The sequence below is a fragment of the Porites lutea genome, chromosome 4 (assembly GCF_958299795.1).
Source record: "Porites lutea chromosome 4, jaPorLute2.1, whole genome shotgun sequence".
In the NCBI taxonomy this organism is placed as follows: Eukaryota; Metazoa; Cnidaria; class Anthozoa; order Scleractinia; family Poritidae; genus Porites; species Porites lutea.
This window is the reverse complement of record NC_133204.1, coordinates 12,065,914-12,083,837: the sequence shown is the minus strand read 5'-3', so window position 1 is coordinate 12,083,837 and position 17,924 is coordinate 12,065,914. Positions and strand designations below refer to the sequence as shown.

Genomic DNA, 17,924 nt, shown 5'->3' with positions numbered 1-17,924 from the left:
GACGGCAATGGTGTCGGGGGTCAAATGGTGCTTGCGCCAATACAGATTGCAAGCACTGGCGATCGTGATACATTTGGCCATAGGATTGAAACCGGCCTGCCGTTCGAATTCTTGCTGAAAGGCTTCACAGCCGGCTTTCAACAGAGCCACATCCGATTTGCAGTACTCGATCATTTCTTGCTGGAAATGGAAGGGCACATTACGACGCACTTGATCCGCGTGCCAACGAGTCAGTTCGTCTTTCTTTTTGGCCATCATGCCCTCGGGATCGTAAAATTCCAAATCGGGGATGCGGCCCACATACTGTTGGTGGTCGGGGGTGTTGAACAAATGAGGAAAGAAGCCCTTCTTTAATTCGGTCAAATTGAAGGTGCTGGGAAAAGAGGCGAGTGGCATGGGCAAGAAACACAACGAGTCAATGAATTTGAGGGGTCCGCTCTTGAAAGACAGGACTTTAGCGCCCACAGTCAGTTGGTCTGCCGCCTCGCGTTGTTGCTGATACAGTTCATGCAAAATAAACATGCCATCGAAGCCTTTCAAATTGTGAAACACCACGAGAATCTCCCGCTCGTCCTCCCTGTCTGGTACCTCGGTGAGATCATCCAAATCGTGCAAAAACAGCAGGGCACAGTCCTCCCCGTCCAACACATGAATGGTCGCTTCTTCGCTGGACGAATAACACAACAAATTAGCCACAAACACGCCTTCCGCATTCTGCATGGCTTCAAAATCGGCGTAAACAAACAGGGAAGGGGGTGGCGCCACCATGCTACCTCCCCCCTCCTCTGTGGGTTCAGACTCCTCATTCTCGACCACGGGTTGAATGTAGCACTTATGGTATTGGATGGACACCCATTCTCGACACACGGGGCATTTGGCGTGCCCGCACTGGTGACGTTGGTTAGGGACGACCGTGTACTGGGCCTGACACTTGAGACAGGTTTTGATCGATTGACATTGCTTGGTGACCACATGATGACGTTTGCAATAGGCACCGTAAAACTTGCAATGAAACAGAGTGCAATAGTCGGTGGGCCGGGTACCGCGCACATAATCCTGACAGTCAAAGCGCCCGCAAGCACGGCAGCGGCTCCCTTGACAAGTATGATTGGTCCTATCGTTGGTGTTGAACCCCCGTTCACAGTCCACACAATAATACGAACGGTTGACAAAGGCAGGAAAGGACGTGCAACCATCAAAATGATCATTGGATTTCAGTAAACGAATCTGATGGGCGGCAGCAGGTCCTTTGAAAACCAGAAAGAACGGTTTCATCCGGGTCATCACCAAGAGTTGGTATTGAGAGCCCAACGCCTGTTGAAATTGGCGAAGCTCGGGTAAACCACAGGGACCCTCAGCCACCCCCGCGTCACGATGCAGTTCCTGGGCTTGACGATGCTGCACTGGGTACCCTTTCTTTAAACTATCCCATTGGCGAAGTTCGTCCACGCCTTGATCTTTGTGGCAGTGCGCTCGCATGGTGACAATGGCGCGAGCACAACATAAGGCATCTCTGTTTTTGATGGTGACGATGCATCGTTTCTTCTTGTTTTCTCGGTCCAGACACAGACGACCAGGATTGTGTTTTTTTTACGATAACCGGACCCTGGGCCTGGCATGGACACAAACACCACATCCACTTGGAAACCGCGATCGGGGTTGAAGGCTTCATTGCTATTCAACTTGCCGGCCAAGGTAGCTAACATCTCATCCAAACGAGCCGTGCGTTGTAAAAACTCCCCCACCGTAAAATTGGCTGTTTGATAAGCATGGGTGAATCCATGTGCCGTGATGGCAAAATTCACAAAATGATGGGCGGGTCGCTGCTCGCGGCCCAGTTCTCTTTCAATGGCTTGGTGTAATGCTTCGGTCAAAGCCATACCAATGTTATCCCCAGGGACAGGATCCCGCAATTGCCGTAATTGTGCATTGAATTGCGCCCGCTCCACCACATCACGCCAGCGGCGTCGTCGACCGATGGGTTGCATGGTGAATTGAAAGAGAGGGCCACGGGCGGTAGCCCCTCCCAACTGTTCCCACCGGTCATAGGCGCGGTCCAATAGAGCATCCCCCTCTTCGTCCTCACTGAATGGATACGCCTCCGCCATGACAGCGGCAACAAATTTGAAATTTCCCGCGCTGGACGTGGACTTTTATAGACCTTCTCACGTGATCTCTCCTGTGCTGGGATTGGTGGACCCAACTCAGGTGAGAGTCAGGTGAGGGGGTTTGATTGACAGGAGGAAGATCAGGGGTGGTCCCCCCCATGGGTACAGACTCCTTCCATCTCCTCTAGGCCTGGACCGAGATCCGTGATTGGCGGAGAATCCCCTAGATAAAGTCTGTCGTTCAGAACAGACGTCAGTATGAGTTCGAGATGCCCAACAAAGATCCTGAGAAAACGAGAGAGTTGAAACACGCGTGGTACGTAAAGAACAAAGAGAGATTGTTGCAGCAGAAACGTGAACGGCGGGCGGCCCAGAAAAAGGTGAAACCACCCAAACCGCCTAAACCAGCTCCGACACCCGAACAGGAAGCCCAAGCCCGAGAAGCCAACCGACTGGCCTGTCTACGGTATCGAACCAAAAACGCGGCCTATGTACGTTTATTGAACCGGGACTACTACCACCGGCACCGCGAGCAGATTGCGCAACAGCAGCGGGACCGACGTGCCAGGGCTCGACAGAGAACCGAGAGTCCATTTCGAAAATTACGAGCGTTGGCGGACGTGTGTGCCGCTCGATTACTCGAATTGCAGTATGGATACGCCCGGATCGAGCCAACCACGCAAAAAGAGGGACCCCGAGAGAAATAAGCTTCAACAAAAACGGTATCGGCAACGACAATATGCGTCCGTGAACGGCATCGAGAAAGTGAAAGCCCTTCACCGTCGACGCTACCACGAACGTATGGCGCGGATGAAGGCGAACGGGGAGTACGAGGCCTTCAAGGCCAAAAAGGTCCAGGAGGGCATGCGACGCTACTATGGCATGTCCGAGGAGCGACGCACCCAAGTGAAACGCAGGAACGAACAAGCCCAAAAAAATTGGATGGCGAAAATGAAGGAGGAGGGGACCTTCGAGGCGTACAAAGAACGCGTGAATGCGCGGCGGCGACAACTCCTGGACGAGAAACGACGAGCCTTGGGGGAGGAGGGGTGGAGAGCGTTGCAGAAAGAAAAATATCAGAAGCGGATGGCGACCCTACAAAATCAACGATTGGCCGAGCATTTGGAACGTCCTTTCCCCCTCCCGTGGTTGCCGTTGGACTGGACCGAGTCCGAGCCTGAAGAGGACCCTGTACAATCGACTCGTTCAAACGCGTTACAACAATTGCAGCAATATTTGTAAGAACAATGTGAGTTTATTAAAACATGTGATTATATCATTCAATCTTGTTATGACTGTGTTCAAATTAATTACATGCCCAATCTCAGTTTGGTTTTCATAATGCGTCTCACAATACGCTCCGTCAGGGTTTTGCGGCCAGGGAGTTGATCAATCTTGGCAATCAGCTTGCGATCCGCCACCCATTTATCTTTCAAGGTCTTGGCTTTATCATAGTCCATGTCATGCACTTTCGCAATCCTGTCTAACCGGTTGATGCCGGGATCCCCACGGGCCAAACGTTTTTTCAAATGGGTGCCAGGGCCCATGTACTGATAGCCGGGCCAATGAAATTCAATGCCCGTCTCGTTGAGGAGGTTTTGCACATCAAATAACTTGCCCCCGCGTTGCAATCGTCGTCGTCGCCTCGGTCGGGCACGGGAGGCAGTCGTAGCACGACGTCTCCGTCCCATCACGGGGTTTTCCACGATTTCCAATCCAAGGCTTTCTTGGCCAGACTGGTGGCTTTCTTTTTGGCGACCCCGGCGGCTTTTTTGCGAATCCCGCGCTTGACCGCTTTCTTGATGGAGTCCACCCGTTCACTGGGGGTATCCCAGGGTTCTGTGCCAGGCTCCTCTGAAAAGGGCAACTCGTGTGCCAACTCCGCGCTGCTCACTTGGGGCGTAAACTTGAGTTTCTTTTTAGCACTGGGGGTGATGTTCGGTTTAGGCGGGACAGGTGGTTTTCTGGGTCCAGCCGGCGTGGACCCTTGTTTTATACCTTTGGTGGCCTTGACCAACTGCGTGAACCACGTTTGCATAGGCCCCGCCTCAAAATCATCATCCTCGCCGGGCGTGGCGGCCCCTGCGGCGGTCACACCCCCCGCTGGCGCTCCAAAGGGTTGGCGCACTTTTTTGGTCCAATGGCGTAATTGACGGCTCACGGCTTTGAGTTGCGGTCGTTTCCAGGCATCCGGGACCTCACTGGTCAGGAGCACATGTTGTTTGGCCGCCAAATCCGCGGCTTTACTCAAGCGAGTATCTTCCACCAATTCTTGTTTATACTTTTCTTTTAATTGTAAAAAAGCAGGGGCGTTGTCCACCGTGGTGCTCACCATCTCGGGTTCCATGATGCAACTGACAGGTCTCCTTCAGCGCATGCAACGTTTATAATATCGGTAGAGTTCAGGCCAGAGGGCACCGCCTGTTTGAGCCATCATGATGGCGCGTCGTCGTTTCACCGAATGCGCGGGTTTGGCCATGGCGCGTAAACTCTGGGCATGAGGTTTGAGCAACGTGATGGTATGTCGAGAACGGGGCACCGTGTCACGGAGCGTGTTCATCACCAATTCACTGATGGCATTGATCTGATCCGCATTCGCCTTCCGCAACAATTCTTGTCGTTTATGTTGATTGGCTTCTTGTAAGACACTTTTCAAGAACGGGGCTTGACGTTCCATGCGCCACGCCATGCTGAAGGTTGAGGAATGGCCACGACCCCGCTCTATTTATGGTAAATTGGGCCCCACATGAACGACACAGTTCCCCATGATAATGCCGTTGCATATGACGTCGACATCGTTGACACAACGCGGCCTCGATCTCCTCCGTCCACTCTAACGTCATCGTAATGGCCTTGCGAGGAGGTCTAGTCCGGTCGACGAAGACGGACCCTGGGTTTGTATTTCCTGAGCCACAAAGGCGAGAGAGCCATTGCCAACAGCGGTAGCCTACCTCCGCGTTGCAAACCACGTCGACGGCGTCGTTTTCGGGGGACATAACGGTGTCGGCGTCCATTGGGTCCACGGACCATTCTCCAATAATGTCTTGGCCCCCACCTGGCGTGTCTTTTATAGCTTTCTCAGTGTTTTAAATCCGCCCCAACCCGTTCGACCTAACATCCGCTGGACCCGTCGTTGATTCGCTGCCATTTGTGCTGCCGTGGTCTTGCCCACTTTTTTCTTTTTTTTCAAGGCGATGGCTGCACCGACGGCAATAGGGAGGAGGAGCGGGAGAATACCCCCTCGTTGCTGTCGGCGTCGTATTCGTCGTCGTCGTGGACCACAATGCATGATAATCCCTTGTCTGTCCAACGAAATACACGCCTCTTGTCTTTTACACTATTTTTTTCACATGATGGAACAATTAAACGATTCCCCCGCATAGCGTTTTCGTTTGCCGGATGCCACTTCTCGTCGGCGTTTTTCGCCAATGGCAATGGCACGCTTGGTTTGATGATCCCCAATGGCTTTGGTGATCCCATACCCAGCTTTGAGAATCCCGATTGGCAGGCCGGGCCCGACACCCCCTACTTGACCCCTTCGTCGTTTGGCGGGGGATCGACGTCGGGTCGTGGTGCGTTTGCGTTTGCGTCTAGGGGCCATCCCGCTTCGACATTGGCCACACATGGTTTTGGGACAGTCGAAGGAAGGACCCTGTTTTTATATCTTTTTGTTCACGGGCGTCGACCCCGTCCACGGGCTCGGCCACGGCCACGGCCACGGCCTCGGCGGGGTGGTGCAGGGGGTGGACTTGGGCTGGAGGTTCGCGTCGACGTGCGACGTACCGACGGTCGGCCTCCCTCTTCATACACGGTGGTGACGGTATTGGTATGCGTGATGTTGCGAATGCGTCTCCCTCGAGCCCGTTCTTGAGCATCTTCATTCAGCAAATCCAACCGTCGCCTTAAGCCTCGCCGTCGATCATCGTCGTCATCATCTTCATCCTCGTCCTCCGACGGAGGAGAGGAATCGGGGGACGGTGGAGAGGGCACGCGGGGACGTCGACTCAAACTGAATCAGTCCTTCCATCGTCTCCCTTAAATGCGTTTCTTTCATGGTGTCCATGTACTGTTTGAGAGCGACCCAGTCCTGGTCTTGCGCCAGTTGGCGGGCCATCAACCAATGATACCCATCCCAGGCATCCACCCCTTGGACGGTGTTCACCGTTCAATGGGGTGGGACCACCAATACAAGGTTTCTTCTATCATGAAGGCGTCAATCACACGCTGGACATCCCCTCGCGTAATCATGATGAGATTTCAAATGACCACTCTTTCACAGCACATCTCGTTTTATGGTGTTTTTTATTTTTAACACTCACAAGGATTACAAAGCATAAAGGCCTGGCGGCTCACATTCTTTTGCCCTCCCTCTGGGCGGGCATCGACTTCATCTTGTACTTCCTGTTTAATCACCCATTTCAACTGCTCGGCCACTTTCTGATCATTCAACACTAAATTGTCGCAACTCCATTGCCCCAAAAAGTCTTGATAGGACTTGCCTTGGGCACGGGCTTTCAGGAAAAATAACGCATAATGGCCACAGGTCTGACTATCCAGGGCTTGCAACGTCTGGTCACTGCGGATCAGGTGCTTCCATTGACTCCACCATTGGTGCAGGTCCGGGTGGGTGTACACGTGCAGGGGCAGTCCATAACTGTCAAAGACCTCGCACTTGTTCTGTTCCGTCCACAGGCCCAACCAATGTTGTCCCGGCTCTCCCGCCGGATCGGTGTTGACAATGTAGGCTTGACGGACACTCTTGGGGGGTGAACGGGGTAACTGGTCGGCGGGGTACACGCCGTGAAACACGCGTCGCAAGGTGGGATCTTCTAGGGCCAACGTTCACAACACCCTATCACTGAGCGCCACAAACTCCATGACCGGTGTCTTCTGTCTTCTGACACCACTTCAGCCGTTGATGTTGTACTGTATACCTCCCATGTGATTGATCTCATACATGTTTTCATACTCGCTCCAGACCAACACGGTGATGTTGTGACCGACAGCCGCTGCAAAATCAATGATCAGTCGCACATTGCCCGATTGACGGGGGTTGCGATACTGAGGATCATCGGCTTTTCCACTGGGCACATTGTTGAACAGGAACAACGTGCAGTTCTTGCCTTGTCCCCAATCACCAGGCAGCAGCATGGGAATCTTGTCTTCATTGTAGGCACCCATGGCTTGTAGAAATCGATCGTACCCCAGTAGATCTTCATAGGCTTGATCTCCAGTCAGTTGCAGGGTTCTGTAAGGGTATTCCTCTCCATTCAAGGTCTGACGTATCTGGGTGACACCAAACTTTTCAAAGGCAAAGGGGTTTCGTTGTAGGTCGCCATGGAAGGCATTGGAATGCAATAATCCGACCATCACTCGGTCAGGAAATCGACCCACAAACACATTGTCTTGTTCCCACTGGGTGGTTCGTCCATCGAAGGAAAAGGTACGGATTTCGCTCCGCACCACAGGGTAGCGGGCAATCTGTTTGCCCAGTTGTCTTTCTTTCTGCAGTCTGACATAGACACTGGCATTCAAGGTCACTTTTCTCATCAGCAAGGTGACTTTGATGTCTTCTGGGTGAATGGCTGGAAATTTTTTCGCCACCAAGGTGCCTTTGTTGGGGGTGCCCATCAAGTAGACGGTGTTGGGGTTGAGGAAGAGTTCAAAGTCCATCTGGACATTGGGGACCAATAGTTTGCCTGTCTTGAGGGGTGGCAAATGGGGGCGGATGAGGAAGGTGTGCCAATGTTCAGTCAGCAACCGGCTAGTCAGGGCTCTCAATTCTGTATTGCCACTCCAATTGGCGTCCGTGGGGACATCTGAATTGGCGGCGGTGGCTCCCATGACATTCACCACATTCAGCTGATTGACCCATCCTTGAGGGGCTAACTTGGTGGCACCTTCTTCTCGGTTGTAGTTCAAGAGGGTTTCTAGGTAGGCTCTGTAATGGTAGGTGTTGCTCTGTTCCGTCATGAGGACCCCATTCATGCTCAGGGTGATATCTCGAAAGATGGTGTGTCCAAAATTGTTGATGCAGTACACATGTCTCGATTCGTTGCCATCGGAGATGAGCAGCCCTGCATCCAAGCCTGTATACCCCGCGGCTGGATTGGTCAAACGGACTTTGACTTTGAATCGGAGGGAATTGGTATCGTAATAATCGTCGGAGCCCGGGATGGAGAACGTGATGGGCTGGATGCTCGTCAAGGCGGGTTGAAACTCCACCTCCCGTGAGGCTTCCTACCGATAATCCACATCGGGTACGTCAAACAGTTGGAGCGACATGATGCGGTCTGTCCCTGGGGTTCAACGTCGTCCCCTTTTTATACCCTTTCTCATTCGTTGCTGGAGCCAGCGTTGCCTCCTGGCTTTTTCTTGGTTGGCCCACAACACCTGCCTGGGATCCCCCATGCGCATGCGAGTGGACAAGCCAAAAATCGTGCCCCCTTTCATTTGGCGAACTTGTCGAAGCATCCTCTTTTCCATGGAGAGGGGGTCCAACAGGCGGGAGGAGGTATGCATCAAGGGATAGCGCGCCGTCGTCGACTTGCCAAAGATCGTGCCCCCGAGTTGGTACGGCGAGATGAACCGTCCACGGGCACGTTGCCGTCGAATGCGATTTTGCGTTTTGAGAAAACCACCCACGCGTACCATCTTGTTTTCACAGTCCAAAGATGTCCCGTACACGTTGCGTGGCTCTTTTATAGGTATTTTGGGCGGTGCGTTTGGCTTTGTGTTTGCCGGCCGCCCAAGCCATGGCGGGGGCTTTCCGTTTCAACCCGCGGGTGAGTTGCGCACGTCGATCCGCCCACGTCTCCGCGGCACTCTTGCCTCGTTGAATATCTCGCAGTCCCGCTTGAGCTTGCTGCACGATCAGGGGTCCCGCGAGTTTGATCAACTCTTCGGCCAAACCCTGACCTTCTTGTGAGGTGACCACAGGCGTGTGGTACCGCGTTAAACTGCCTCCTCGCATTTGGTCGGTTCACGTCGAGGTGCTTTTTGGTCCCTCGCGAGGCGTGGGTGGCTTTTTATAGCTGTTTGAGACCGATGGTCACCAGGGTTTTGCCCGGGGGTAACACGGCCAGGGGTCCACTGGTATTGGCAATCTCCACTTCCAAGATATCCATCTGTTGTCCTCGCACTTTGATCCATTGATGGTGTAGGGGTTCCGACGTACTTTCCCCATCGCCGGTTCTCAACAATTGCACTTCCCGCAACAGGGGGAACTTGCCACTCCCCACCACGGTGGATTCCACGAGATCCGAATAGACCATGACGGTGCGTTTGCGGGTCCCCACCACTTTTTCAAAGGAGGCATTCAGGTTGTTAAACTGCCATTCCACCATCCTGGACAGATGAAGCCTCTTATTTTTCACCAAAAACATTTGATCCATCACATCCCTGGTCAAATCCGAGGGTTGCGTCCCGGCATAATGCGCTCCTTCCCAATAATAGTCCGTTCGATTCGAGGGATCCTTGGGGGGTGTTTGGCCATCATAGGTGACGGTGGGGCAAGTGAATTGGAGATTGGGGCCCAGCACATGCCCTACCACACCTTGGGGTTGTTCGATGAAGCCAAACTTTTCCGCTACCCCTAGATCCAGGGAAAAGGCGCTTGTGGCTTTGGTCTTGTTGCCGTTTAGCAACTCTCCTTTAGGCACTGCATGCAAAATCAGGGCATTGTCTTTCCAGGTCATCATGGGCATCCAGTTCTTTTTCACACTGACCAGGGGTCGTTCATCCGCATCAAAGGTCTTGGCATAATCTTGTTTCGTACATCAGTTTCTCCATGGTCGTGTTGTGCACTTCTTGCATCGCTCGTTGCCAAAACAGGTTCCCCGAGGTCACAGGATGTTTGGTACTCATGATTTCTTCCAATTCCACATAGTACTCCTTGGTCTTGAAACTGACACGTCGATACTCTCCTAGCACATATTTGCGCGTCAAGTACGTCACACTGAATTGGATGACTTTGGTATGAGGATCCGTGGCAATGACGGCATTGCTCTGTCCTTGATCCGGCACGGTCAGGGACATCAACGAGGCATGCCACCCCGCGCCCGGTAACAACAGCCGTTCGGGCAATCGCACCTTGAAACTGTTGTTGGCATTGTTGGGAAACTCGTTGGTGGGATCGCTGACCAGCGTCAGGCGTTTAATCTCGTTCATCCTGAGGAGGAGTGGTCCCTTTGACCATGGGGTAGGGTCCTTTTATAGCCATTGGGCCACTTTCTGTTTGCTGCGAGGGACGCGTCCTACCACGGAATTGAAGGTCGATTGTTTGGGATGAAAACACACTTGCTGGGCAATGTTGGGAAAGGCCCGGGCCAATTCCATCAGGGTCATGCAAGTCTTGGGTTTAGGGGGTTTCTTCTTGCGCATGGGAGGATGACGACCCGCGCGTCGGCGTTGTTGTTTTTTCTTGGATGGGGAACGCAAGGCCCCTCGTTTCTAGGCATACTCTTCGGCTCGATGGTAAGCATTGGCGTACGCCCATTGCTGCTTGGTCGGACTGGCCAACTTTTCCCACCACGGTTGGGTTTGCCGTTGTTCGGCCGCTTTCTTCTGAATGAATTTCAGCACGTCGGCGTCACTGGTGGGCGTGGGGGTGTAACTGGCTCGCGGTCGGCTGGAGTCCGCCTGCACCTCATCGAGAAACCGCACCCGCTTTTTTCTTTTTCGAGGCGTTATTTTGACGCGGACCATGTTGCGTGGGAATCCAACTATCGTACTTGGCAGGCCACCCTTTCCACCGAACCAACACCCGGCGTCCTTGGCGTTTCAACACTTTTTCGACCCGAAATAACGAGTCGTCCGACACTTGCACTTTTTGAACATCGGGTTCGTAAAACGTGCCTTTTATAGGTGTACCGTCCCATTCACTGAGTCGATAAGTGACGATCGGATGACGACGAACGTGCGTGACCACAAACACTTCTTCCGTCCACCCGGGCAAATACCCTTTTTTGAAGGGACGATGTTTCTTATTGAGACGCACCCGATCCCCTACGCGACATTGGGGTGGTGGGGTCGTTTGCTCCAAACGCGAGCCGTAGAGTCTGTCCCACACGTCCGGGACCGTTTTGGGGGTGACTTGATGTGGGGCCATCCCAATACTGCGATGCTGGGTGTGATTGTAGGTATGAATCAAGGGTTGTAACACGTCCACGTACCGTAACGTATTGTGGGCGGTGAAATAACGGTACATGCGTTGTTTCAACGTGCGATGCCATCGTTCCACCACGGAGGCCTTGCTATCCCCAAACGTGTAAAAATGATGCCACCCCTGTTGCTTGAACCAGGCTTGCACCTTTTTATTCAAAAATTCTTTGCCTTGATCCGTCTGCACGCGGAGCGGTCGTCGCGGCGAGGCTTGTCGACGAATCCTTTCCAACCCTCGGATCATTTCCGTGCTGCTTTTGGATTTGTTGGGGACGGCCCAGGCATACTTGGACAGGACGTCGATCACCGTCAACAAATAGTTGTTCCCCTGATTCCATCGACGGAGTTTTTGCATGTCGACCAAATCCATCTGCCATTGTTCGTCTCGGTCAAAGACCAACGTGGGCGCAGTGGGAAACCGCGTCCGTCGGGGTTTGTGGAGGGTATAACTCAACACCGATTGGAGAATCCGTTGCGCTTGCGGGGTTTTCAATTTATGGGCTTGGGCAAAGGGTTGGACCCCGCCCAAAGCCCCAGGTGCTTGGGGATCTTCGTAAGCGCGTGTCAACGACATCAAGACACTGACACACGATCCTAGCCAATCTCTGTCTTTAATAGTTTTTTTCACACACCTACATGACTTTTTTTCAAAACAAACACGAGCTACCAAAGTTCTTATGCAAATGGCGCCTGCTCTCAAAGGCTCGCTCCTTGGCTTGGGCGGCTTCCCCAAACTGATTGAACCACGGCCTATTCCTCTCCACAAAGTTCATCTCCCAGGGTGGGGATGTCTCCATCTCATGACCTTTTCCTTTCAAAAGGGGGATAGGTAGAACCTCTCTGGTTTGGATCTCAGGGTTTTTCAGCAGGGGGACTGCAGGAATGCCCCATGGTTTTACGGGCGCCTTCCCATTGTCATGGACCCATCGTCTCAGTGTGGGTTGCGCTGTCTCTCGGGGGCACCACAGGGGGCCATGGAGCCATTGAAAGTAGCCACAGGGGTCTTGGCCTGGGAAAAAGCTCCCACAACTGAAAAACACTTTCTGGTAATTCTTGCTGGTCCGGCTCAATTTCATCCTAGGGACGAACCCACATTTGCACTTGAGCTCCCCTCGTTGCAATCGGGCACGGACTTGAGGGTGCGTGTCTTCTTTCAATGTCTCCATCATCACTTCCCGACTATCTTCAAACAAATACACGGGACATCCTTCTTGGGGGCACTTGAACCTTAATTGGCCAAATTGGGTCTGGGGGTTGACGCAATAGATGTATTCACAAGGATGAAAGGGGCACGTTTCATACAGGAGCTTGTTCAACTGGGTGTCCATCTGGTCAAGGTCCTGGATGTCCCATTCCCCGACTTCCTTGGCAGGATCAGCCTGACACGTCCCTTCCTCTAGACACTCTTCCTCATAGTCTTTCAAGGTTCCTTCCATCAAGGCTTTCACCGATGGGTCGGGTGAGACGGTGGGGGAAGGTGTGGGTGGCGGGTCTGCTCGGGGCAGGGCGTTCAGGGCGATCGCGAGTCCACTGGTGGGGGTTTGGGTGGCTTTCCTTTCTACGGCTGATGCTTGAACTTCCTCCGCTTCAGCTCGGGGCAAACCGATCAGAGTCATCTCGAGTTCCCGGGTGGCTTTCATGTCTGGGGCTTTCTTACTACTACTCACTCGGCGTCGTTTGCGTCCTGAGGGCACCGCGGCAGGTTGAGTGGCTTGACGTTCCATGTCTGGGCGGAATGATTTGGGTGCACGTCTGGCCTGCCTTTTATAGCCCATTTCTCTGCATCTCGAGATCCTCATAGGATCTTGGTCTCCACCAATCCGATCTGAGCCCTTAAACTCGTGAGGGTGGTGTGATCGGACGCTCCGCCAATCAGAGCCCATGGGTTCCATTATAAAACCAGCCGTGGATCGAAGGCCATCTCATTCATCACAGCCCTCTCCCATCCAAGGTAAGTGATCATGGCGCTCCACGAAGTGGGTCTCTTGAGCTGTACGCTGATGATGATGATGAACTGCCTACCCTATGGGCTTGGACTCCGTTGTCTCACCCTAAACACTGTGTTTCATTTTTTTTTTTTTCGATAGACCATGCCGCTGACTATTTACACGGGGGGTGCTAAAGGCGTGGACACGCACGTGGAACGTGGAACGATTATGTCAGATGTATGGGCATGCGTGTGTGGTCCTCATCCCACCCTGTCACCCTCGAGCCAAGTCCCTCGCGCCCTTGACGCAATCGGAGTTGGACGCCGCTACCCCCACCGTTACCCAGGCCGCGTTTCGATTGGGTCGACAAGTGCATCATCCCATCAGCCTCCAGTATATCCAGCGGAATTATCACGTGATCCAGCCAGCGTCCTTGGTCTTGGCCGTGGGCTATTTTGACGAGTTGCGCAAGCATCTATTGGGTGGGACAGGCTGGAGTGTGGTCATGGCCCAGCTCTTAGGCAAACCCCTCTATGTCTTTGATGTGGATATGGAACAGTGGTCTTGGTGGAATCCCACCTCCTAAGACTATCAACCCTGTGAAGGCATGACCGAGGACCACATCGCGCTACCCACCCTCCAAGACAAGACCGCCATTGTAGGCACGCGTGAAGAAGACCCAGCGATCTATCCCACCCTGGAAGCTTTATTCAAAACCAACTAAGACACACGGCTCTAGAACACATGTTTTTTTAATCTCAATGAGGTATATCAATGACAATAAATTGCATGGCTGACATGACATTCAGGATCAAGTCCAGTCTCTTCATGACTTTGTCCACTGTATCGTACGAAGGTTTCCTTCTCCCTATCATGACGGGGCGTTTTCCAAGGGGACACTGGGGGATCCGATGCTTGAACGTGTCAATGATAAAGGCAATGCCCTCGTTCAACAGGTGGTCGAGATTGGGAGGTTGACGCGCCATTTCCACCATCATGCCAATCTGAAATCCAGAAACAAAGACGCTCAGCCAACATCCAAAACAAAACAAACAACAACAACACCGTTCCCCTTACCGATAACCGGTGATCCATGAGGCGGTGGCAGTGGTGACAGCCATTTTTCCGGGGCACATGTAAACGAACCACCACTTGGTTCCACCATCGGTCCTCGCCCAGGTGTTGAGGGAAGCCTGTCAGGTTGCATTTAGGTGACCCCTTCAACTCGCGCACCACCTTCTTTCGCTTATCCATGGTGTAAAAGCACTCGACCCAAAACATAATCTTGATCTGGACTTCGAAGGGCAACACGTTGCCAAACGGCTTGTCTTCGGGGTCGACGAGTCCTTGGTATTTCATGACGACGACGAGCAAGCAACGAATGTGAGGCAATGAGTCACTCCTTTTTGTAGCTAGCCTCACGTGATGGGGTGACATCATCCTCACATGATCATCACGAGATCATGGCCAGGGGCAGGATTGGTGGAAAACACATCACACGATCATCACGAGATCGATTAAAAAGTGTACCCATGGGGGGTACCCCCTAGAGTGTCCTTTCGGTCACGTCCTCCCCACGTGATGCCTCTCCACCAATCACGTTCTCTCAACACGTCGGTAAAACCCCACGCGCATTCGATGTGGGTTCATTCCACTTTGTTCAGTCACGCTGTTCAAGATGGTGAGCTCGCTGCAATCGATTGTCCTGTACTCGGTGCCAATCGCGATCCTCTTCGAGATGTTGAAGATGTTGGACCGCCTCCCGATGGGAAAGGAATGTCTGCACGCCCTGTTCAGACGCTGTACTCATGAGGAGTTGAGGGATTGGGCCAAAACGTTACCCTGGGACCACCCTGTTGCCCGGAAACTGGATCATGAGGTCCATCGTCGTCGCATGGCTGGTGAGTCTTATGGCTTTCATTTTTTTCGGGTGTGGGTCCCTTTTTTCCTTATACCTTTTTTTAATTCATAGACGTGTTCAAGGGGTTTGAGTTTCTACGAACAGTGCTGTGGCCAGTCCACCTGTGTCTTTGCCCTCGACGAGCTCGACTCAATTGGGCCGCGCGGTTCTGGGTCCCAACCTGTTCGTGTTGATTTTCATTTTTTTATTAGATTCTTGGGACTTTGTGGAGAATCAGCCAGTGTGTCATATTTATCAGTGGGTCGCCCATCCCACTCATGGCGGGGTGTGTAACCATTGTGAGAGGATGATGGACGGTTTGACAATGGATGACGTTATTGCCGGCAATAGGGAGGGGTCCCTCACTGAAGATGACATAGTCCAGTATGTGCAGGATGGGGACCCCAACCATCGGGACTGGGATGATTTTCCACTGCGGATGACGTTTAGGATCAATTCGTTTCTCCGGCGCCAGGGTCCTGTGGGTGAACCGGATTTGGCTGCCTTAGGTTTTTTAGATGAGGATTAATTTTAGTTTAAATTTTTTTCATAGGCACGCATTGCCTGTTACGTCATCATACGCAATGGATCCGCCCTTTGCAATCCGGTTTCTTTCGTACCAGTATTCCCACCTTGATTCGACTTTCCACCTCTTTGTAGGCTTTCATTATACGTTAAACCAGTATGGAGGATGGATTAGACCCGTGCAATTGCGTTGTCATTATAGTACTGTTCGATGTGTAATCCGTCTTCATGAAACGTTTCAGATGTAATTTCTACTATGGACCAATGGGGGTGGATCCTTGCCTTGCAACAACGATACCATATTCATAGTGTTCCACATCTCATGCAATTCTGCAATCACACTGCTTTCTAGGTACGCATTTCTTCCTCAAGAACAACCAGCGGCTCCGAGACGATATCAATTACTTACTCATGAGCTTACAGCATTATTATTAATTTCTTTTGTAGATTCGCATACCATTCTCAGTACCCACAGGGTTCATGGTACCTCCGCTGCATGGTGTTTCCTCGGCAGTATCGTGCAGTGGTACACTGGATCAGGGGTCCCCCTTCCATTTTCATGTTTTTTATTTTTTTCAGATTCTCGTTTTGTCATGCGAGCCATTTATCTCCCTTTCCTTTTTCAGCCATTGCCCAGGTGATGGACCAATATTCGAGGTCCCTCCAAAATCTGACTGGGAAATTATATTTTGTATGTAAACGGTGCTGGATTTATTTACGGCACGTGTCCACCCTCCATGAACCCTGTCGAGGCTGTGCCATGATAGACAGCATGGATTGGGAATTCTGAACACCCGGCAGGGGGAGGTCTGCATGGTGGCGCCACCCCTGCTGGATGTTCATGATTATGTTTTCAATTCAATTAGATTCCCATTGGATCCTCCAACGGGTGATGATTTTCCAAAGCTGGCCCATCCCTCACAAACTTTGTATTGTCAATTATCAAGGATGGTCCAGTTTACTCCATTTGTTCAACCCTTTTTCTTAGAAACGCATTGGATCCTAGAGCATTTCAACTTCAACCAAGACTGGATGTTAATCGAATTGTTTTGTATACAATCTTTCCCGGGCGTGACACCACGAGGGCGTCACACACGTCCCACTTTGTAATTAAGTCTTTTTTGTTTTCCAGTCAATCATTGGACAATAAACCACCGCCTCGTGCGTGGCAATGGTCGACTTTTTCTCATTCAGTTTGCTTCTTGGCTCTAACCACCCTCCTTCCGATTCGTTTCAGACATCTTTTCCACGTTTAAATTCCATTTAATCAAACCATGGTCAAGGTTAAGTTTCAACCACTACATTCGATGGCCTCATCCATTGCTCATGACGTCTGCCGCCAGGAAGCAAACACCCTATCTTCATTATGTGTATTAATGTAAAAAAGGGCGTGACGTCACTCGGACGTCACACACGTCCCGGATGTAACTTAGGGCACTGTCGAGACTTGTGGATGATGTGGATGGATGATGTTGACTACCATACAGTGTGTTTTATTGACTTCCGGTGATGCGAGGGGTCTGGGGCTTCGTTCGAGTGTTTGCGCATGCGCCGTAGGTCTAGGCGGACATAGGCTCCTATGAATGCGGGGGACCGGGGGAGTCGATGGGCGGTCTGCGCATGTGCCTACGATCCCAATCACGTGACTGCGCAGGACAAACGTCTGGGGCCGAACTGCGCATGCGTCCCGCTTGTTACCAGGTTCTACGCGGTCTGTTCATTAAAACTAGGTGAAGAATGTGGATCTAACCCTTGTGTGTGTGTGTTCTTTTTCCCATGGGGTCACGTGAATTTCTATGCCCAAATATGGGCATTGTGACGTCAATTTGGTCACATGGGCTAAATGCTTGATTCTGATTGGTTGATACAAAATTTGCTGCGCTCTGATTGGTTACCGACGTTGTAGGCCATGTTCACTACTGAAACTGAGAATGTTTTGATCAAAGCTGTGTAAATCGAACTGAAACTGTGCGTGGAACCTAATGCGTTCCTGTATTTATCTCACCTACCAACTTTCAAACAGCGATATACTTTTCGGATTTTGGCAAAGGAAAGAAAATTACTTGTTTATTAATCTGATGTTAGTCTTAGCTAAGCAATATATTTATGAATGTCGTAATAAAACAGTGTAATAAATGCACCTATCAGTTCCTTTAGAATTTTTTAAAGCAAAGTCAGTTATGTTCACCAGTAAAAAAGTACTGTTATTGTTGTAGTATCTTTAAACAGAACGAAACAGGTTGTTGTGACCCTACTCTACTGAATGATGTCAGTAGAAACCAACTCGTTTCTAAACAATAG

General features: G+C 51.7%; 2 pseudogenes; one reads left to right on the top strand and one right to left on the bottom strand.

The window, feature by feature from the left end:
* The window catches only part of LOC140934210 (uncharacterized), a 129,491-nt pseudogene that overhangs the window by 52,394 nt on the left and 59,173 nt on the right, over positions 1–17,924 (bottom strand).
* LOC140935915 (uncharacterized) overlaps positions 1–17,924 on the top strand; it is a 61,212-nt pseudogene that overhangs the window by 42,446 nt on the left and 842 nt on the right.